Source organism: Lontra canadensis, unplaced genomic scaffold, assembly GCF_010015895.1.
Source record: "Lontra canadensis isolate GAN:19392208 unplaced genomic scaffold, GSC_riverotter_1.0 scaffold120, whole genome shotgun sequence".
Classification (NCBI taxonomy): Eukaryota; Metazoa; Chordata; class Mammalia; order Carnivora; family Mustelidae; genus Lontra; species Lontra canadensis.
This window is the reverse complement of record NW_022631114.1, coordinates 2110777-2134660: the sequence shown is the minus strand read 5'-3', so window position 1 is coordinate 2134660 and position 23884 is coordinate 2110777. Positions and strand designations below refer to the sequence as shown.

General features: G+C 47.0%; 1 protein-coding gene across 3 annotated transcripts in view; it reads right to left on the bottom strand.

Moving 5' to 3' along the window:
- Positions 1 to 22396, bottom strand: part of SIPA1L2 (signal induced proliferation associated 1 like 2) — a 213070-nt gene extending 190674 nt beyond the window's left edge. For all 3 annotated transcript variants that reach the window (XM_032841144.1, XM_032841145.1, XM_032841146.1), the window contains exon 1: positions 22147 to 22396. The gene's annotated coding sequence lies outside the window, so the exon portion shown is untranslated. The remainder of the gene's footprint in view (positions 1 to 22146) is intronic.
- Positions 22397 to 23884: the final 1488 nt, after the last annotated feature.

The window sequence follows — 23884 nt, the reverse complement described above, 5'->3', positions numbered from 1 at the left end:
GTCAGAGAATGGGAAATGGGAGAGAAGGCAGGGTACTCACCAGGGAGCAGGGCACTAGTATTCAACAAGGTCAAAAGTAGGCTAGTCCCAAAGGACAGGGCCCCAGGGCCAGTGGGAAGATTCACAAGACCAGGAACCAGAGAGTGATTTGGGATGGAAGCAAGAATCAGGCACTCACCTCTCACTCAATGACACGAGGGACAGTCACGGTGACAGCAGGATACATATGGATCCTACTCCAGGCCCTGCTCCAACAATACAAGACTACATCCACTGCAAGTCTTACCAAGATGATTTCTTTCCCTCGGCCCCAACAGAAACTATCGGAAAGGTTCATCAAGTTACCTACATGAGACTATGAAGTAAAGGCTTTCCTGGGAAAAACACCTTTCAAAATCTAAATTTAGGATCAGGAAGTTTAACGGGAACGGACATGAGACAAAAAGAAGCCACAATCCACCTTAAAAGGCCTCTCTTTTGTCATTCTACACCTACCTGTCTCCTACAACTATCCCCTTCCATACCAGTCGGGGGCACTGATCCCACCAGAGGGGTAAATCAGCGCAGGCAGAAGGACCCAGCGCATCCTGACTCTTCCCTCCAAAGGATCCCTCCAGGTTATCAAACAGGAGGGAACCTCCCCTGCAGGAATCCAAGGCAACATTTCCTAAATCGACTTTGCTTCTGACTCTCATTATCACTAATGAGAGGAATATTAACCCTTGACTTCAAACTTTACGTCTGACTTAACGTTCTGACTTTCAGAAAAGCTGGATTCACTCAAAACTCACTCAGCTCCCAGGGGCAGCCTCTTCATTTCTTTTCCAGACGCCTGTCCTCCCTGCGCATCCGTAAGGGAGTGGATGCCCAGCACACAGGCTAGGTGCTCAGTAACACAGAGGAGGAACCAGCAGTCACTGAGGGCCTACTATGTGCCAATAGCAAGCAAAGCACTTTTTCTTTTCCTTTTTTTTTTTTTGCAAAGCACTTTTATAAACACCATTGGGGGGCTCACGACCGCTGTCCACAATAGGGGTCAAATCCCCATGGTGAGTTGTGCAAATCAAGGTCTGACTTGCCTAACTGCGGAGCTCAGTCAGGGTCAAAGCGGGTCATCGCTGTGCCTGGGCCACAGTAGGTCCACTAGCTGCCACTGCAGCCAGAGATGGTCACTGCTTTTGGATCCGTCAGGCCGTGCCGCATGGGACAGTCAAACTACACGCATGTGCCCCAGACGTGTGATGCCAAGGAGGGCACGCGGCTTCAAGGCCACTAACGCTGAGTATATTTTAGGGGCGTCTTGTGGAGCACGCGTGTGGACTCCATCGTCTCTTAATACTCTCCGTCCACAATCGCTACAATTTGATACATACTGAAACCTGCTGCTGAGTCGCTCTTCAAACATAATTCTTAAATCATGCTTTTGTAAGTCGTGGAGATAATTCACAGGGAGACAATTAGCCTTTGACACTGCACTTAATTTAATAAGCCATTTCAGAATTTTAATAGAAGCATTAACAGCCGTGAAAGAAGAATGAACTACTTTTTGAGACCTTATAACTTACAAATTAGCTAATTTTTATTTTTAACGTAAATGTCAAAAAGCACAGTATCAAAGGGCTGGCAATTAGACTGCCAAAGACACACGGATGTTCTCGGGAGTCAAGGTACCTCTGCTCTCGACAATAAGTAAAGAGCAACAACGGTATTTTGAAAGTAAATGTCAAAGTCTCTGACTTCATTCTTCTACCAACTAAGAAAGATGTCCTGGTTGTCAAGGAATAGTGGCTCTGAGCATGACACAGAACAGGTATATAAAAGCCTTCAATGCCTTACCAATAAATGATATTACTAGAAAGAAGGAATCTCCTGAAACTAAATTAATTTAATGTCCTTACGTTATACAAATATATATTGTTTCCTGTGTAACAAGTTTAAAGGACAGAAGACAGTCAAAGGCGAAACAAATATAATGCTTAACCTCTTAACGTACAATACCAGCAAGTGACTTTTCAGAGAGTCGACCTACACGATACTAAACTCAGATTACAAACGCCTTCATGGTAAAGAACAAATACCAAAAACATATTTAATAGACATAGTAAGTATCTAATGAATGTTTGCTAAATACTGACCTTAAATACTTCTGTTAAATATACTAAAAAAAAAAAATTAAAAATCAGGAAGATTACATAATAATAAAATAAAATAAACCCAGACTCTCTTGAACCAGGAAACCATACTGAAACAGGCTATTTTTTTAAGGGTACACTTAACAGGGGACACATAACTGAGTCATATAATTCAAATACTTTAATACCATGCTTTTTCCTCTTACAAAATTAATATGTTCATTTTAGAAAAACTGGAAAACAAGTGCAAACAGAAGATGATAATTACATATAACCATAAGTAATAACCACCGTAAACTCTTTAATGTATCCTTGTTCTGAGAATGCAAATGCATATTTAATTTTCCTGCAAAATTGGGATCTATTATATATATACTGCTTAGCAAGAAAATTTTTTCATTTAATATTCTGTGCACATTTTCCCATGTCATTAAATGGCCCCATAAAACAAGATATCTAATTGATTTAAATTACTTGATCCTATGGAGAACGATCATTTCATGCCTTACTGCCAGTATTTTTCCAGTTCCTCATGTCATAACTAATACTGCTTTGAGCATCCTTAAACATGTGTCTTTGGGCCAGTTGTGATGAGGTCGTTGGGCTAAATTCCCCAGACCAAATCCCCATGCAATTATTAGCCTCTACGTTATTAAAAGGTGCACAGAGCTTAACCTAGAAATCGTGGGAAGCCAGGCTCACCATACAGAGCGTCAAGGGAAACTTCCCTGTGCCTTCTTTTTTTCTTCTCCTTTCATGTTCCACCCAGTACCACGGAAGAGCTAATTCGTTGGAAGTCTTCGGGCACAGGTGCAAGGTTACCCAGTAATGTTCCTCTCCCACCCATACTCCATCCGTCCTTCACCTCTTGAGGGAAACTGACAGAGAACCTTAGATATAGCTTCTCACCAGGGGACAAATGGCCAGTGGGGGCCTACTGCAGAAGACAGATCACCTGCCACAGGTACCAATAACTCCAAATAACAGAAATAAAACGTGGGCTGGAATCCACAGGATTGTGTCTAGTTTTCAATATCATCCCTTCACCTATCCCTTAGCCATTTATATGGTCCTCCTCTTATTAAAAAAATTATACATATATATCTATGTGTGTGTGTGTACGTGTGTGTATATATATATGTATATATGAATGTACATATTTGTATTTTGGGATTATTGGGCCACTCAAATTAGCACAGCTTTTCCTCTATATGCAGTACACCGTGCAATTCTACACACATGAGTTGGTCTGTGTGCAGGGGAAAGCTGACCAGCACTACGAGCAGAGAGACCTGGGGGCCAGAAATAATACTCCCCTGTTCTAGGCAGGCCAACCTGGCCCAAGGGACTATAACATTCTATTGCACTGACTTAAATTCCCAGCACAAAAATAAATCTTGTAAGAACTTCCCTATCTAACTACCTCCTTACTATGCATCAGTCTTCAGGACATCAAATACATTATCTAACACTAATCCACAACCCCCCCATACACACTTTGAAGAAGAGGCAGCTGTTAAAAAAAAAAAAAAGGGGGGGAACCTCTTTTTCAACGGTTTGTATTCCACAATTTTAACCTTGCTTCTCTGAAAGCTAACTCAGGATAGCCACCCACATCAAACGACCTGGAAACCAGTTTAGAAGCTGTTGAATGGGTATAGTAAGTCACGTGACTGGTTGTGATCATTAGGAAGGTATTACAACGGGATATCACATAGTCTGTTGTCAAATGTAACACAAAAGTACACAAAACCCCTTTTGTTCTTTAAAACACAAATGGGGTCTATTACTTGACAGAAGCAGTTTTTGGACTGGCCACGAATGACAGATCAAAAATCAATTCTGAAATACATCACCTGTTTATTTTTAGATAAAAGTTTAAAATGCTACATAAACTGAACTTGCTAAAAGTGCTTTAAAATCTCTTCTTCCACGTCCATCCGAGTGCCTCGTGGCAGAGGGTCTCCCTCCAATGAGCATGTTAAAGCAGAACACAGAAACTATTTAGTACCTATTATCCCCCAGAAATAGAATGTCATTAATCTGACCCTGATTAATTAATAAGCAAGAAGCAAGCAAGCTCACTTATCACATTACAATCTCTAAAAATAGTTGACCCTTGAACAGCACGAGTTTGAACTGCGTGGGCCCACTTATTTTTCGACACAGTACAGTACTGTAAATGTGCCTTCTCTTCCTTATGATTTTCTTGATTTCATTTTCTTTTCTCTAGCTCACTTTACCGTAAGAATATAGTATTTAACACACATAACATACAAGGTCAGTGATCGTTGGTATTGGTAAGGCTTCTGGGCTATTAGCAGTTCAGTTTTGGGGGAGTCAAAAGTTACACACAGATTTTCGACCGGGCAAGGGGTCAGCGCCCTTAACCCCACATTATTCAGGGGTCAACTGTTCTGATACCCATGGTATTTGTTCAAAACATATTATGAACATTTAGTATGAGGAACTGCTCTTTTACTCATAAATGTTACTCGGTTATAATCGTAGAACAAAGTCATGCATGTAACTGTGACTCATTCATGTCCCGTAGTCATAATTCCAATGGGCAAAAGGCACGATTCTTTATTTATTTGACAGAGAGAGATCACAAGTAGGCAGAGAGGCAGGCAGAGAGAGAGGAGGAAGCAGGCTCCCTGCAGAGCAGAGAGCCCGATGCGGGGCTCGATTCCAGGACCCTGAGATCATGACCTGAGCTGAAGGCAGAGGCTTAACCCACTGAGCCACCCAGGCACCCCGGCACGATTCTTTAAATGCTTTTCTTCCTTCCTATGTTTTATTGCAATCGCACGTATAGGAATGTAATTTTCCGTGAGAAGTCTCATAATAAAAGCTTGGGCTCTTCCACTGCATGTATCTTTAGCTCTGGTAGTACCCATGTCAGGGAGAGAGTACACTCAGGGTGATCAAAGATGTCAGGGAGGTCACATCCTTGGTTATTAGTGTAGTTTTTGTTTAATGAAATATTTAAGAAATTATACTAAGAGATTTTGATAAACAGTACAATCTTTGTAAGCTCGCTGCGACCCGTCCCCAAGTTGAAACAAATGAACGAAACTGCACACACCACACGGGTCACCATAAACACCGGCACCTACACCCAACACCGGGCCGCTGGACTAGCTCAGAGATCGGTCCTCCTCGGGGCAGAGAGGACGCACCATCTCTGAATTCATCAGAATGCCGGGGGAGGGGCCTGATAAAAGGAGAATTAAGTGAATACATAAAGTGAAACAGAATAAGGCAATACCACAGGGCAGGGAGTGGATGGATGGGGGGGGGGGAGCCCCTCTATCCAGACAGTAACTTTAACCCACATTTCTACAACAATTTAAAAATTTCAAAAAAAAAAAAAAAAAAAATCTAGGGGCGCCTGGGTGGCCCAGTGGGTTAAAGCCTCTGCCTGTGGCTCAGGTCATGATCCCGGAGTCCTGGGATCGAGCCCCGCATCGGGCTCTCTGCTCTGCAGGGAGCCTGCTTCCCGTTCTCTCTGCCTGCCTCTCTGCCTACTTGTGATCTCTCTCTCTGTCAGGTAAATAAATAAAATATATATTAAAAAAAATCTATATGGTCTAACAATAGGCCCAAAACACAGAGGGCCATGGATGCTCTGGGACCTTGGGCTCCTCGACCAGAAGCAGCTGCTAAGCAGGAACGCCGTCCTGTAAGCGCACTTCCCCATGCCAGTACTCCAAAGGTATTACTGACCGTGTTACTATGCCTAAAAGACTTTTAATATTATGTTAAAAAAAGAAGAAAGAGGGACGCCTGGGTGGCTCAGTTGGTTGGACGACTGCCTTCGGCTCGGGTCATGATCCTGGAGTCTCGGGATCGAGTCCCGCCTCGGGCTCCCAGCTCCACGGGGAGTCTGCTTCTCTCTCTGACCTTCTCCTCGCTCATGCTCTCTCTCACTCTCTCTCTCTCAAATAAATAAATAAAATCTTAAAAAAAGAAAAAAAAGAAGGTATCCTAATGGTAAAGGCTGCAGAAGTCCTAGACAAGAAGTCAAAAGCAAAGTTATAGATGTTCTCTAGCAATCTCTCGCTTTCGTTATGATGGAGTCAAGAGGTGTATCCCCAGGTGTGAAAGGAGGAGCTGGAAATTACTTGGGAGTTGAAACGTTCAGAAGACTGCAACAAGGATTCAACCCTTGTCGACAGGGAGGGCTGAGCTCTCAGGAGGACCTGCCTTGGGTCCCAGGCAGGAGCCCACAGGCATTAGGGACACACCGAAAGCAAACTGCATCTCAGGGCCCACTAAGACTGTGATTCCACTTGGTGACGGTCCAGAATGCATTCTGGCGCCTCAGTAACTAAAACGACAACAACCGTAAGCTGGGGCCACAGAGACACTGCTCTAAAGACAAGATCAGGAGCCTCAGACTTCCGGAAATCTCCAGTTAAGCTCTGCAATCCAAGAACAAAAAAGATATAGTGCCAAAAAAAATAAAAACAACGTAAAATGTCTTGAGGTAGGTCAGACTAGCTGGTCTCGGTTTAGGGAGGAGAGAATACGATCTCGCAGGAGATACGCGCTTTTTCTAACCCCCCAGAACACGCCCAGCATCTGAGCAACAGGAAGGCCAAGACAGTTCGGAACACACAGTCTAAGAATCACCTAGAGGGAGAAGAGGCCAGGGCCCGCAGATCTCTGTTCTGGGTCCAAGGATAACAGAGCACAGTGGGAGGGTGCTGCGTGAAAACTACGTAGAGGAGGATTATTAGAATATTTGCAATTTCTTTGGCGTCTCCTCCCCGGTCCCCATGAAGACATGAGCCCTGAGAAACCTCCTTTGGAAAGTTCCCTTTTTCTTTCCAACTAAACAAATGAACTTCGCGTGTGAAAGGCAGGCCCATGCTCCCTACGTGGGCTGCGGAGTACTTCACCTAACAGTGCGAGCAGAAATGTTCTTCTGGTTTGAGTTGGTGGATGGAACAGTGAAATTATAAGGGCAAAGGCCAATGTAAATGTTTATCCACTGAGGGAAAGTCAAAGCACACACATTCTAGAGGCTGCAGAATACGGGATTTAATCACACGCCAGTAAATCACCGGGCCCCGTTTCCCTCCCTTCCATGTACGATTAATATTTCAGCTAAGATAGAGACACCGTCCTTAGAATTTACACACACTTGATCCAGCTGATCAAGCTCCACGCTGCTCTTTTGTTCACTAGGAACAAAAAGGAAAAAGAAAGAAAGAAAAGAAACCTTCCAAACTGCCAGGGTAAGTTGAAAACACACCATCTGCAGCAGCTTAGCGTGGCTCCTGCTCCCCAAATCATCTGAAAGGCTCAAGAAATGCTCCTCTTCCCTCAAAGTTATCCTTAGCAGCTGTGTTCTTATCGCTCTGGAGGTTCCCCTACTCCTTCCGTGCTTAAGTTATTGGCAAAAATTAGCAAAATCAGCATAACCCATCTGTAACATATCCTGAGCAGAGAGCCATCGGGAGGAAGTGAATTATCCAAAATGCCAGGATGCTCCTGTGAAAAAGAAAAACCATTCAGCCTTCCCATCCTTAAAAAAATGTTACGTGTCATTTATGCCAACCGAGAGATTCCCGCCCCCCTCCCTTTTAATCTCTTAGCGCAAAAATGACAAATGCCAAGTGACTCTCCACTCTTTTGCAGACCTTCACTCGAGACCATGAGCACTCCCAGCCTCTAGGGAAAAAGGTCAGATCCCAAGCTGGATGTGGTCCCCTCAACACGGAGAAAGTGGGCAGCGGAAGGAAATCTTTTCTGTCCAACATTGTGAGGGAAACAGACTCATGCTTAGAGCACATTCTGGGTGTCCTGAGGCAGCCCTCTGGAAGGAACTTATTTTATTTGGTAACCCCAGGATTAGTCTACTCAGGCTTGGGAGCTCGCCGGATAACTCTAGAGAGCCCAGACGTGGCGGCCACTCTCCAGCTCCACAAGCTCGGCACCCATGGTGTGCTGACCTTGGTCCCCTAAGCCCAGACAGAATCACAATCTGCTCCACATGGTCTCCGAATCAGCCACTTGGACCCATCAGACTGTCACATCAAGAGCCTTTCAAGGTGCTGGCAGATAGCCTGTTCCAGGTTCTTTGAGGGCCAAAGCAGTATAATAACACGAGCTCACCAGGTAGGAGAAGAAATCACACGCACAACCGTTTCCTGACAATCTGCTCCGTGACCCCATCACAGCGCCTCTCCGAGCGGGAGATGGCCCTTGGCCTCCATGGATGCCAGTGGGACTTCTTCCTGAATGGCAGGCAGCCCGAAGCACCCTATAGTCATTCAAAGGGTTTCTGCTCCCAAGGAACCCCCTGGCTCCAGAATAAATGATCTCCATTATTCCATTCATCAAGTGTCTCTTAAGCCCTCTATTATGAGTCTGCATTTTAAACAGGGGACGAGGTCCTTTATTACATCCCCTAATCCATGTCCCCAGAAACATTTCTTTCAGAGTTGCAGAATCTGCTGCAATCCCATTATTAGGATATCTCACCCTCCCTCCCTCCACCCAGAACTCAACTGCACTTTAAGGCAGTACTGTCTCCCATTAGGGGGAAAAAAAAATCTGCTAAGAGGAGTATTATTAGAAGACCTACTATATTTCCAGAATGCGAGTGCTGTAAGAGCAACCCCCGTGTCTGCCTACTCACCGCTGTAACCCGAGTCCCTCCCTAGAACGGCACAAAAGAGCACGTGTAAGTATGGGACAAATGAAGCAAGACGTCTGAGCCCCCTCAGCACTACGGGCAGGGCCAATGCCACGGACCTGGAACAGAAGCGCGAGCATGGTCACAATACGGCCTTCATTCCCCCGCGCCCCCTGAAGTTAGGTGCAGTCGTCGAGGTCCTCTGTCCCTTTTCGGCAAGCCTGAGTAGAGACACACCCCATCCCACCCCCCACCCGCCATGCAGCCAAGGCCCTGAGGTGGAGAAACAAGATGGAAAGAACCTGGGCCCATGAGTGTCAGGTGGAGTTGTGCAGCCCATATACCCAGGTGGTGGAAAGAAGCCAGCTTATCTCTTGTCTAGACACGAGTTATGGAGTCTCTTCTACAGCAGGTAGTATTCCCTAACCCAGACAGCCCATACTTTTAAAAATAACAACAAAACAAAAACAAAACCAAAAAACCAATAAACCAGTACTGCTGATGAAAACTTATAGTCTGTTTCCAGCTAGAGGTTCAGCAACTCAGAGCTTCAGTAACAGTGGGCAAAGCCAAGGGCAGGGTCAGTTAGATCTAGCGTGTGCTTTCCTAAGTCACCTAGTATTTTATTTCACTAGCCAGTATCTCCTCATCATAGGCGATTAAAAAATCTAATATTTTTAGGATTCACTGGTTAGTCTCCACCATGTAGTGTCATAAATCTGAACTCAGGAAATTCTAGCTTTAATAATTTATTGCATTTGAACTAGAAATTATCCCTTGGAGATGCCTTACAAAATCTTGTTTATGTCAAACCTCTCTTAGAAGTTAATCACAAAGGTAAGAGAGCAGACTTTGCAAGAATAAATATATGGATTTTCCTTTACCTGAAATCTTCCAAGTAGCACACACAAGTAAATGGTCATGCGTCAATCTACTCTTCAGAAGCAAGAGGGCTCAGCTGAAAGCTTCCCACCAGCCTGAGCCCACCCTGTGGCAAGTGTCTGCAGACTGATTTCCCGAACATATGGGTGGGATGAGAGAAGAGACCCAGGTAAAAAAATGGCCAAATTAAGTATAAAAATCACACCCCTGTTCACAACAGGGAGGATGGGACTTAAGAAAAATACACAAATGCCCTAAAGAAATTGCTCCTAAAATCACTTGACAATATGACCTTTCAAAAAGACCCGTGACCAAGGCGAAGCTAAGGCCAGCCGACCACTGTAATATATTTAAAAGCATTTGACAAAGTAGGAAAACAATACGCTGAGAGAAAGCAGCTTTACACAAAAGAGTATATACTGCATGATTCCATTTATGTGAGGTTTGAACACAGGCAAAACTTATCTATGGCAAAGAAAAAAAAAATACAACAGTCTTGCCCGGGATGGGGGTTGGCAGGGAGGGGGAGATAAGCTGATGGGGAAGGGGCAGGAAAAAACCTTCTGGGGTGGTAGGTAGATCCTAACAGAGACATGAATTAAAGGGGTGTATGTGCTTATACCAAACTCATAGTGACACAGTTAAAATGTACACATTTCATTTTATAAATTTTAACTCAAAAAAGAAATCAAGTTTTAAACTCATTTATGATACGTACACTAATGTGTTTAGCAGAAGTATACTGATGTATGCCACTTATTTTAAAATACACACCCCAAAAGCGGAGTGCTGGACAGATATGCATACAGCAAAGAGAGAAAAATGTTAACACTTTCTACAACCTAGATGGTGGGTATATGATGTCTGGTGTACTACATAATCCTTACAACTTATCTGCATGTTTGCAAATCTATATGATAACAACCTGAGAGCAAGTACACGGTGATTACATTGAGCTCTCTTGTTCTAGAGTTTAAGGGAGAATGCACATCTTACCCAGTACTTACTACATCTTTCTGGCACTTAAAAGGGAAGGTGAGCTCACGCAACAGAGCCTGGACAGAAACTTAACATACACCCGGGAGAGACCCCAGTGGGGGATGAGTGCTCCCCAGGGTAAGGGCTCACTGTCCACAGCCATGCTTCCCAAGCCTGCGGTCTTGGTTGAACATTTTTTTTTTTTTAGAGATTTTATTTACTTATTTGACAGAGATCACAAGTAGGCAGAGAGGCAGGCAGAGAGAGAGAGAGGAGGAAGCAGGCTCCCCGCTGAGCAGAGAGCCCGATGCAGGGCTCGATCCCAGGACCCTGGGATCATGACCCGAGCCGAAGGCAGAGGCTTAACCCACTGAGCCACCCAGGCGCCCCTTGGTTGAACATTTTGATTACTCAGAATAATTTTCAAATAAATCACTTTGGTAAATCAATTACCAAAAGTTATAAATTCCTAAAGTCTTAAAACACGTGACCTTGAATTGCAACTATAATACTGTGTGTATATTTTCTGGACAAACAAATGAAACAGAGTCAGTAATTTTATACCAAAACACCATGGTCAAAATGGCACAGACTTCCAGTTAAAAACTAAGTAAGTCCTGGGGATGTAATGTACTGTGTTACAGTAAATAACACTGTATAGTACATTTGACGTTGCAAAGACAGTAGATCTTCAAAGTTCTCATCACCCAAAAAAACAATTTTGTAACTAGACTTATTGTGGTGATCATTTCACCATTCACAGAAATGTCAGTTTTTACGTTGTATACTTGAAACTAATACAATGTTATCGATTATGCCAATATTTTTTTTAAAAAGCTTATCATTTCCTTTCTATATTTTTCCTTCAGGTTTATGACACACTCCATAGCCTTTAACAAATTCCCATGGGGGGGGACATCAGACTGACTATCTCCATGACAGACAAGTCAACCACCACGTCAAGAATACCGTCCGTCACTTCTCCGTGATATTGCTTTCATCATAAAAATCCACTTCGGGAGTTGCAAAACCTAAACCAGGCAAAGAGGTGGGTTTCGTCTCAGGCAGAGTAGGTTGTGGACAACACCAGGGTCCCATGAACGACTAAGTGACGGTTTTATTTGCATTTGCTGGTCCCTGCAGAGCCTAGAGTATCACTGCACACAAGGGCCCCTCATGGAAAATTCAAATCCTATCCGTGTTCCAAAGCGTAGCTTGGGTCCTGTCTTCTCGAGCGTTCTCCTGACTAAGCAAAACCCCCCACACTCTCAGCAGCCCGGGGAGCCTTGGGCTGAAAGAAGCTACAGCGTCCGTCCGTCCATCCCAGGGTGTCCTCCACGGACACTCCTCACCCCCTGACACGTGGCCAGAACATCGACAGGGGAAGGGGTGAGCAACTCACCGCCCTACAAGGCGGCCCGCTGCCTTGCACATGGGGCCTTGCTGTTCAAGCAGTCTCTTCAGTGTCTGAATCGGTCACAGGAGGAAGTCTGATTCCAGGACAAGTGCAAGGGCCCCTCTGAGGCCAGAAAGGCAGTGAGTCAGTGACTTTGTTGGCTGTGCCGGCTGCTCACCTGGGGTGCAGGTAAGTGGGGGAGGGATGAAGTGACAGGCCCCTGGCCTCGCAGGTCTCACACCCCACTGGGAAGCCACAGGAGACCAGCATTTAAACAGACCTGGAGGTTGTGTGGCTCACGTCCTTATTTTCCGATGGGATTCTACTCACCGTCCAGGGAGCTCAGTGGGGTGGACACGGCCACGAAAGCCCTCCTCGCCCCCACCTCCTTCTCCTGCAAGAGCCAGAAAATTCTACCCAGGGGATCCTTCATACAGGGCTCTGAATGGCTTTCCAAAAATTACCATCTTCCTGCTCAGTTTTCCCTTTTCCCGAAAAGGAGAAGGCAGGCAGCAGCAGCCCGGCATGAAACCAGCCAGCGCTTGCAGGCAGAGCAAGGAAAACATGAGAATGTTGTCATCGGGCTGCCCCGGGAAGGCGGGAAGGCAGGAGCCTCTATTTACACTTGCCTCCATCCCCGACACCTCCCACGGCCAAGTGTACTCGGAGACGGAGACGGATTTGTTGACGGGGTGACAAAGCAAATAGTGAGATCTGAGGCGGTGTCTCCTGCAGCCTCACGAGGGCCCGGCTCCCCAGCACTCCATCTCCTGTGCCAGCCCAACATCGCCCCTGCTCCCCGGCTCACTTCGGAGGGAGCTGAGCGTGGACGGTGATGCCAGGCTCGGAGGATGGGTTTGGAAAGCTCCACGCCACCAGACGCGCAGCGACAGCAGTCATCAGACATCACCCAGATTTAACTGCCTTAAAATTAGCAAAGTAGGGACTGCGGTGATTGCGTCAGAGCCCCTCGGCCTGGCTAACTGCCAGCTTTCAACAGACCATCCTGCTTTCTCTACCAGGGAAACAATATTTTGGAAGAGAGCCAGCCGAGCATTTCAGCGGATGTTCCAATTCTAGCTTTGCTATTAATGTTTCATAATTCAATGACAAGGTGAACAAAGTCTGTATGGGCTACATCTGCGAGGGGGTTTTGTTCTTTGTTGCAAAGCTCTCATTCTTTGGGTGAGTAAAGGGCTGTGGATGAATCCTTTTAAATATTTAAATGCCTGAAATTTATTTAGGGCTTCACATTCAACTGACTCAAACAGAGATTATGCAAATCTGGCAAAGTATAAATGCAAAACAAAAACTGTTTTCCTCTTATACTTCTTTTAATCTTGGCAAAGACGCAGGAGCTCAAGAAATGTTCCACTCGCTGCCCAACAAAGGACGGATAACCACACTCAACGGGCTACCCCACCACAAATTACAACATTTCTAATTAATAACAAACGATCCTCTGGCTGAAGGAACAGGTCAGATTCCTCAGCCCAACCCTGGACAACCCCTTCGCCCCTTTTCAGGGGCAGCTGGTTGGATCCCACCATTCTCCTGAGCACACACCTTCCTTACTTCCTCCCTCCCTACATTCACGCCTTCCAAGATCTGTGGGAACCAACCACACCTCACCAGGCAGCTGGGAAGAAAAGAAAGGGACCTGTCCTTGGAGCAAAGAGACCAGGTTTAAAGTCAAAGACTAAGAAGAGCATGTGTTCTCTCCTTAAGCCTTCATTTTTGTGTCCACGAAAAGGGGTCATCCCATCGATTTACAAGGTTCTTGGTAAGTACGTGAGAGAACACCAATGAAAGTTCTAGAACAAGCGTTGTTTCTGCATTTCTTTTGAAGAATACCCCTCCCCAGTTCTTTATTCCATTCCTAAGTCAAAAACGTTGGTCTCCATCACTCACTCTTACGATCACATGAAAATAGATGCATCGTTCCCAACAAATGACTTCCAACAGCTCTGAAGTAAGCAAAAACGATTGGTCAGTGTGGTGGTTTTACTATTATTCAGCTGAGCTGCTCAGTCATGCCTCCAATTTCCTCACGGCGCATCGTAACACAGATTGACACAAACAGAAGCTAGAATGACAGCACCCTGAATCCCCAAATGCTGGAATTAATACCGTATCAGGATACTCAAGATGAGAGACGTTCATGCTTCCTGAACACCTAATAATCTAAGGTCTAAGTAACTCTCATGTACTTGCAATCCTCAGAAGTGCTAAGTCAACATGAGGTACACAGTCACCTGCTGATGAGGTTCCAGAATCATTGTCTCCTTTAGAGATGATCGTGGCTAACGGACTGACAGGTGAAAGGCCACGGGTGACCACACGCAATTCGGAAATCATGTCTTTCCAGTCATCTTTCTTAATGTGCCCAAACCAGGGTTAAGTGAACTGCAGCCTCATTGGATTCGAACAGGGCTGCGCACTTGAGACTCTGAAACCTGGGAAAGGTGCAGACCACACTCTCTCATGAAAAGAAGGCCATCCCTAGGGTGCCCCAGATCCCGGAACATGCCCTCTGAGCAGGGCAACCAAGGTCCTCATGGAAGAGATGGATCTCCACTCTCACTCACAAGAACTACTTCTTGGGGCGCCTGGGTGGCTCAGTGGTTTAAGCCTCTGCCTTCGGCTCAGGTCATGATCCCAGGGTCCTGGGATCGAGTCCTGCACCGGGCTCTCTGCTCAGCAGGGAGCCTGCTTCTCCCTCTCTCTCTGCCTGCCTCACTGCCTACTTGTGATCTCTCTCTCTGTTGAATAAATGAATAAAATCTAAAAAAAAAAAAAAAAAAAAGAACTACTTCTCCATTTTCACTAGTTTGGTATCAAAGTCCAATCACAGGTCATCTCAAATGCCTTAAAAAAGATTTAAAATGAAGTATAAAAGGTTGTTAGATAGGCCATTTATAGAAGAAATAAACAGAACGTTTGCAGCAACATTACTTGGCTCAACAAAAGCCGAGACAGACACTTGGTTCACGTTAAAACCCATGGCTCTCCATCATTCCTTGAACAAATATTTGTTTGCTAAGAGCCTATTACGTGGCAAAATCCCTGGAAGTACAGGCAAGACAGGAGTGAAACAGAAAAGGCCCTCCCATGTGGCTCCTATGTCCTATTGAGATGAGAGAGAAGATAAACATAGAACAACGAAGATCGGTAGAGCATGTGACTCTTGATTTCAGGGTCGTGGGTTCAAGCCCCACATTGGGTATAGAGCCTAACTGACATACACACACACACACACACACACAATTAAATGTCAGGCAATCTTAAGTGCTACAGATTAAAGTCAAGCAGAGTACAAGGGAGCAGAAAGTACAAAGCAGGGAGGGTGAGGTAGGAGGTGCTAGTTCAGAGGGCAGCCAGGGGTTCTGGAGAGGCTGGGGGGCTAGGCTCCCTAACTCCCCTGTAGGAGGGGCTGGTGTATGCCACAGTTCTAGCCAATGACACACAGAGGCAGAACTGTACTGTTAATCTGTACTTTTAATTATGTTCTTACTCTGCAGGGGTGCCTAGGTGGCTCAGTTCGTTAAGCAACCGACTCTTGATCTCAGCTCAGGTCTCGATCTCAGGGGCGTGAGTTTAAGACCCGTGTAGGGCTCCATGCTGGGTGTGGAGACCACTTAAAAAAAAATTGTTCTTACTCTTCAGAAGTTTCCAGATGAGCAAATGACTAGTTACATCCCTCTGCCCTGAGCAGGGGGCTGGTGTGGGCTTTGTGCCATAGTAGGATGCTTCTTCAACAGCTGAGTTCAGTCAGAAAGGGTCCAAGGAGAACGGTATCCCCCAATACATTCTCCCACCCGCCCCCACAACGAAACTTCTAAGTAAACCATAAGCAATTCTTGAAGAGAACAGCCCAAAGTTTAAAAAAAAAAAAAAAAAAAAAAAGTTCTTCTGAAAAAGAACAAATATAGAAATATAGTAAACAGAGGGCCCCATAAGGATCAGGTCTGTCTTTTAAACAATATATTTTTTAAGAATTTTATTTATTTATTTGTGAGAGAGAGAGCACAGCAGGGGAAGCAGCAGAGGCAGAGGGAGAAGCAGGCTCCCCGCTGAGCAAGGAGCCCAATGTAGGACTGGATCACAGGACCCTGGGATCACGACCTGAGCCGAAGGCAGACACTCAACCGACTGAGCCACGTAGGTGCCCAGGACAGGGTCTGTCTTAAACTTCCCTTGCTGGATGCTGACAAGCCCCACAGAAACTGCTTCCAAAGGGTTATAAACTCTCATCCACAAGGGCGAAGAGTAAGGTTCTCCAGACTGGAGCCCCACATTTCAAAGAGTAACAGAAGAGCCCTTGAAATGCAAAAGGAAATACTCCACTTCTACTTATTTCTAATACCACCCTTCTTAAAATGTGTATTTTTATGTCTTTTAACATCTGTATCTTAGCATGGTCCATTTACACGCATACATGTGTACACATACGTACACATAAACACACATACACAAACCTGTATATATGCAGATGCACACACATACAGACACCTACTTAGAAAGATTTTGGGGGCACCCGGGTGGCTCAGTGGTAAGCCTCTGCCTTCGGCTCAGGTCTTGATCTCAGGGTCCTGGGATTGAGCCCCGCATCAGGCTCTCTGATCGGCGGGGAGCCTGCTTCTCCCTCTCTCTCTGCCTGCCTCTCTGCCTACTTGTGATCTCTCTCTGTCAAATATATAAATAAAATCTTTAAAAAAAAAGTGATTTTGTACAGAAGGGGTATGCACGTTGGAAAAAAAAATGTAGAAAACCTACTACAAAGAAATTGCTGCTTTGGAATGAGGTATTCAACACTCAACAACAGCTTTTGTCCTTTATGAAAAATGAAAACTGTAATTCCTAAAAAATTACTTATTAGAAACTTCAGTACAAAGGAGACTATATCCCCGAGCGATCCCTGAGCCGCGCAAATGCGTACTGTTGAACCAGGAGCCAAATGTGCCACCAAGCGCCAGAGAAGACAGGGAAAGCAATCACCAGGCTCACTACCCAGGCTACTACGCCCTAAGCTCTGCCATCAGAAATGCTTTTTTAAGTCTATACAAATAGTTCATCTCAGCATACAAGTTCATCTCAGCATACATAATTTTTTTTTATTTATCCAAGAGTTCTGACTTTCCACAGTAACAATTTTTAACATTGGCTCTCTACCTAGATATTTTTTTTTACTTCTGAGTAACTGAACGCACAACTAAACAGCCTACTTTGGACGACTCTGATTGCCTCAACAGCTCCACTAACCGGGAGCTTCTTCCAGATTTAGCAAATATGCAAAAGTGAAAAATATGGAGTAATCCAATGGGCAGAGCTCAAAAAGCCCTTCAGGACTAAATATATTTGGGAAGTAGGAAGGGAAGAGTATCTACTAATTGATAATCAAAACACAGGGAAAATGGGAAAAGATCATGGTTCTCTTATCTGCTACCTGAAAGCTGTGCAAAATAAAATAACACCTAGCAACAAAATAAGTGCAGAAAGCCCAACACATTCTGCTCTTTCCCACAGTCTTTTTAGTGCTTAAGACGTCTGGGGGTCAGAGGTCACATGGGGCCCTATTTTCTAAATCAGTCAGTCACTCATTAAATGAGTATTTCGTAATCACCAACCATGGAGAGGCGGTTCCAATTACTAGGGACACACTAAAGTGGAACTCATTTCTGTCTCAGGGTAACTTGGGCAGTAGAAGCAGCAAAGGAAGTTTGACATGCTCTCCCAGGACACCAGTGTGGAAAAGGCAGAGACACCGGCCAGTTGGTAAGAAATTAGGTGCATAAGTAACCTAACTAGAACCAAGAGTGACTCCAGTAAACCTGGAAGTTTCCAGAGACACTGCAGACGACATTTCTTTCAGAGAGCAGACAAAGGTGCTAAATAACAGAGTCAAATTCCAAGAAGCACCGGGGGGTAGAACCAGCTAAAACAAAGCAAAACAAAACACAATGCATGTTAGGTCTTGCAATGACACTTGTCCAGGAAAGCAAGATGTGGCTAATGGCAGCGTGTGATTAAGGACTCAGGGGTTTTAGCGAACAGGAAACTCACAGAGTCTGAGGGGCGTGGCCACCAAAAAAGTGAATGTGCATGTGGACTCCATCACTGCAGACAGGACATGCAAAGCGGAAGGAAGGGCACTCCTACTCCGCACAGGTCAAGCGGAGTGGGAAGACTTCAGTTCTGGGTCCAGCTGCGACAGGTGTTGCTCCATGAGTCACTGTAGTGCACCTCTAGAAAGATCTGTTCTACAGGCCACCAAGGGGGTTAGAAAGCAAATCAACAGGTAGAATGAGATTTCAGTGCTACAGGTAACAAACAGCTTCCGGTGGTCTAACATGTTTCAGTGCCTCTTGATAAAACACACTAAACACAGAGAGTAACTGTTGTCCTTCATTCTCAACGTCTGTGTGGTAACATCACCTACTGACAAATGTGACGATCCCTAAGATCTGCTTCTGTTTCTGTTTCTTTCCTTTTGCAAATGGATGAAAATAAAAAATACAGCAACCACACAGCAAGGAAGGGGTGGCCTTAAGGACTTTGTAGTACGGAGATGCTACAACAACTAGACTCAAGTTATTGCCTCTTTCCTTCTTTCTCATCACCCAACTTGGCCATATGCGGGGGAGAGAAAGCATCATGGCATTGGGTTACACTACATATGAAATTTCTCAAGACAGAGAACCTCTACCGTGGGTCAGCTCTGGCTCACTTCAGTTCCCACTCCTGGGAACCAAAGTTTATGAATCAAGTCCAGGAAGGACCAAAATAATTTAGCTCTGAAGTTATGAACCATTGAAAGTCCCATTGTATTGTTCTCTCTCCTTTGAAGGGGTCACAGCTAAAAGCAATTGGAACAGAAAAGCAGTTTCTGAATCAATGATGCTGAGGTAAACCAAGTTCATCAAACCAATGCCTATATGTAAACACAGGAGAAGGCAATGAAAGAAAAGACAAAATCATTAAAAATGTCAACTATCACCATCAGTCATGTGCATCACTCTTATACCTTTATTTCCAAATGTGAAAGAAATCTAAAATGTTGGTGCTGAAAGGGATCATGGAAATTCTTCATCCAGACTCTCCTGTGCCAGGCCATAGAGGCAGGAAACTAGCTGTTCCTGTCCCTCCCGCCTAAAGCTCTCTCCATTCTATCACTCTGCAAGGGAATGAGGCACATTCATAGGGGTAGAAAAATCTGGAACACAGTTCCTTGTATTCTTTAGAACTGTATGTCATATTTCATTCAAGTTCAAAACAGAGCAAAAACTGCTCTGCTTTTCAGTAACAACAGCAGTCTAAATTTTCTTCAAATTCAGCATGTCTCTGAAAGGATCTGTAACCCTAAACTGCCAGGACAAGGAGATCATAAATGCAAAGACTCAATGCGTTCCTCGATCTAAAAACAAACAAACAAACAAACAAACAAACAAAACCAACCACCAAAACACCTTGCGTTTACCAATTATGGCTGGGATTTGGATAGGGAGAGTATTCATTTAAACACATAGTTCTTTGCAAAGTATGCAGTGAACACAACCCCTTTTAAATTAGCTTTGAGGACCAAACATAAACACTTTCAGACCAGTTCCAATTACCCAACAGTTGCCCTTTCAAGGAGCTCACTAATATTTCCCCCCTTTCAATAGATAAGATTATCAAAATGAATAACCCATTACTCCTTTTACCTCAGGTGAAAAGATCCCCGGGCAGACAGGTTACTAAGCTCAGGTATCAAGAAAGCCTTTAAAATACCATTCCAGTCCCAAGGGGGTGAGGGGAAACAATTTATAAACCCCCAGTACATAGCTTTAACTACAGTAAACATCATAAAAGCCAAATCGTGGTCCTCTGATAATTCCCCTATCACATCCCATAATTAAAGCTCTTTAAGAAAGGTTAAGACTTAAAACATAAGCATCTGATGAAAAATACACACTTAAATCACTTAAAAATATACACTTAAATCAGTTGGGGAAAATCTGCTGCCTGTACCCCAATGTACTTCCATACCTGCAATTTAGCTCTTATTTTCCAGACCAAATGCTTACACTGCTTCTCACCCAAGTTCATTTCACCCCATCTATAGGTAGCATGTGGGTACTGATAAAAACTGCTGCTGATTTCATTTCCTACTTCCCAGATGTTTGCTAGAGGTTTTTTTTTTTTTTTTCCCAGCTATTTATGAATACTCTCTAATTTAGAACAAATTCAACATGTCATATTTTAAGCTGGGCAAGACACACAATAAAGGACAGCCAGAAAATAAGTCCAAGATATCTCTCCAGCTCATGAACAAGTTTGCCTACCTAGGCAAGATTTGGACAGGCTGGCATGATCTTGCTTTAGAAAGGGCTAAAAACGAATACCTGGGAACCTGCTTCTGCTAAAAGGGCCAACTACAGGCTACTGTGCTTCTCATATAAGAGGTTGTGCTTAGAAGTGAAAAACCAAGTACCAACTAGAGAGAAAGAAGTAAATATGCCCTAACACAAGCCTTGGGATGAATCGTGCATACGGATTCCAACTACCTCCATCACCGGAATCTTAGGAAGGATCCATGCTGTCTCTGCACCCAAGACTCCAGAAAGACTGCACTTTCCCATGTGTAATATTGTTTTATCCATCTCTGCATCAAGCAGTGAACTACTAAATTAAGCAGTAAACATGGGAAGTGAAAATGCTGTCTAAATACATTCCCCAAATGTATTCCTCAAATAAATCAAAACATGAAACAGACATCCTTAAATTTGTGACTAATAATGGTGACCAAGTTGTCTCTTGAAATTCATCTCTAGGAATGCCAGAAAAAATATGACACTTCTTGAAATCTAGATGTTTGTTTTATGAGGAAGTCCTATATTTCAAAGAAAGCAACAGTTCTGGAGATTTTTTTCTCCCCTTACTAATTGCAAAACTGGAAAAATTGCGGCCCGGATTGCAGACAGGCAACTCAAAAAGCCTAGTTTCCTAAATGCCTGTCATAAGAAAGCCATCTAGTGTTAACATTTAGAAATGAAAACTACAGACAAAAGAGGCAAAGAAAAGAAAAATCTTAGTGACTATTTTGAACTTACTGAGAGAAACGTATGAGAATCGTCAAGATTCTTTGTTTAAAAAAAAAAAAAAGGGCCATCCTTATGACAACCAACGCTAACCGACACAAAATCCAAAACATACAGTTTTATTTTGACACAAAATCATGTTTTGGTGACCGCACTTCCGTGACCAACGCACTTGATTTTTCCAATACTCACACTGGAGTTATCTTGGGCTGAATTAATTTAACTGAAGCAGGTTAATGATGACAAATATGTCCCAGAGGGGTAATGCCGAGTTGTTTTCTCTTCCCAGAAGCATCGGCTCCTCGCTTGTAGATGATGAACCGAAATTGATTCTTTGGGTTTGCGGCACGGTTGAAAATTAATCTGTAGCTGCTCGTGGGGATACTCCCAGGACGCGGTCAAACTACCTTCAATAACACAGGGGGACCCGGCAAGGCCCGGCGCGGAGGATGGAGCGCGGCACGGAACCCGGGGAGACGGCAGAGCCCTCGGGACCCCGAAGGGAGGTCGCGCCGAGTTGGAAGGGCGCTCCACCGGGCTCGGGGTCTTACAAAGAGGGACCTCGGAGCCGGCGAGGGCGCGCGCTGGGGGCGCACCCCTTCCCGGGGGTCCCCGGCACCCCGCCGCAAGTTCAGCAAGTCGCCCCGCCCGGCGCGCCGCTGCGCCGCGTCCGGCAGCCTTTCTCTCGCTCTTCGGTTAGTCACGGAGCAGTTGCTGCGCACCCAGAGGAGGTCCTCGGGGTGCTCGTGTCACCAAGACGGCAATAACCTTTCCACGGATCGATAACTTTGAGGGAACGAGCGGCGGCGGCTCCTCTCCCACCCCGGGCCCCGCAACGCGGGCGCCTCTGCCCGCCGGACCCCCGCCCCGCGCGCCCGCGCTGCCCCCGGCCCCGCCGTCAGCCCCCGAGGCGCCCCCCGGGGCGGCCCCTTCACCCCGGGACCGTCCTCGCCCAGGCCGTGCCCGGACACCACCCGCAGGCTCCCGAGCGGACCCCCCCGGCTCCCCGGCCGCCCGCCCGCCACGCACCTCGGAGACGCAGTCCGCCGGGACCTGCTAAGCCCGCGAGCGCGCGGCGGCGCCTACCGGGGCCGCCGCCTCGCCGCCCGCCGCTGCCCGGGGCTGCCCATCGGCCCGGACTGTGCCGGCGCCGGGCTCCGGCGGGAGGCGGCCCGGACCCGCCGGCTGCGGCTGGAGCGGTCGGCCTGTGCTCGGGCGGGCGGGCGGGGGCGCGGCGCCGCTCCTCCTCCTCCGTCGTCCTCCTCCCGCTCCGCCGGCTCCTCCCGGGCTCCCGGTCTGCCGCGCCGGCTCCCGACGCCACCACCCGCCCGCCCCGCGGCACCGCCCCCCGCCCGCTCCGCGGCCTCCCATTGGCCGCCGCCTGCAGGCCCCCTCGGCCCCGCCCCGCCATTGGGCGCGGGCGCCGTCCGTCCCGCCGCCCGCGGGGCTCCGCGCTCAGCCGGTGCGCGGTTCCCAGGCCCCGCGGCGCGCGAGAGCGGTGCGTCCCGGAGGGCTTCGGACGCCTTTCCCCGGGCTGCGGAGCGCGGGGCCGCGGCCCGGCGACCTCGACGGAGGTGCCGCCTACCTGGTCCCGCGCCCCGGGAGGGCCGGCGCCGCCCTCCGCGGACTCGTTTCCCCTCCGGCTGCGATAAGTTAAAACCCCGAGTCCGGCTCCGAGCCGCCCCCTCGCGCCGTCGCGACCCTGCCGGGCCCTCCAGCCTCCGGAGCAGGGAGAGACGCGCCGCCCGGCGCACGGGTCCCCGCGCCGCCGGAGCCCGAGTGTCGCCGGCCGAGAGGACACAGCCGGCCGCGGGCGCTGCGCGGGCACCTGCCCCAAGACGCGGCAGAATCGCCGCCGAGGCCGGAGCCAGCCCAGTCGGCCGCCTCGCTGTGTCCAGAAGGGGACGGCAGGAGGGGCGAGATCCAGCTGCGTGCGGCCTGGGAGGGCGCTCCCGGACCGCCCAGGCCGCTCCCCAGCTGCGTGCGGACCCCGGAGGTCACCCCCGGCCGCCCAGGCGGTGCCCCACTGTGTGCCGGCCTGGGAGGGGGACGTCCCAGGACCGCCCAGACGGTGCCCCTACGTGTTCGGCCCCGGGAGGGCGCCCCGGGACGACCCTGGCAGAGAGCCCCTGCCCCCGGGGCTGGGGTAGGAGGTGGCACGGAAAAACATGTAAATAAATAGAACGTTAAGATGAGGTCAGGTAGGTGCCCGCGCAGGAACGCTGCGGAGATGAAAACTTGGAGCTTGGCAGGTGGCGGGGGAGGGTGGGGAGGGGGACGGCGGTGGGGTTGCTGGGAGAGGGAAGAAGTCCAGGTTCCCCAGGCCCAGCCCCGAGCCCCGAGCCCCGAGCCCGCCCCTAGGCAATCCTCAGCCTAGAGCAGGAATGCCTTTGGATCTTTATCTGGAGGAGGAGGAAATGAACTTTCTACACCCATTTTTTTTTTTTTTCTGTTCTCCTAGGTAACGTTGATCACCCACGGGGAAGCATTACCTGAAACTATTGATGTAAATTGTTCGACACTTGAATTGGTTGCTGAAAAATTCAAGGAAGTCTTTTAAGAGAAGGCTTTCTTTAAGCTTTGGTAGAATTGTCTCTGCCTAACCAGGACAGTGGGAGTCACAACGTGTAAGCAGAGGGAGACAGGTTTAGGTCATCTCTAACTTACCTCTCAGCGCCACGGTAGCATTTCCTGAGCTGGCTTTTCGGTGGCCTTAGAGCTGGCCCCACGGTTTCCTGAGACTGGATTCAGGGCTTTCAGTTCCTCC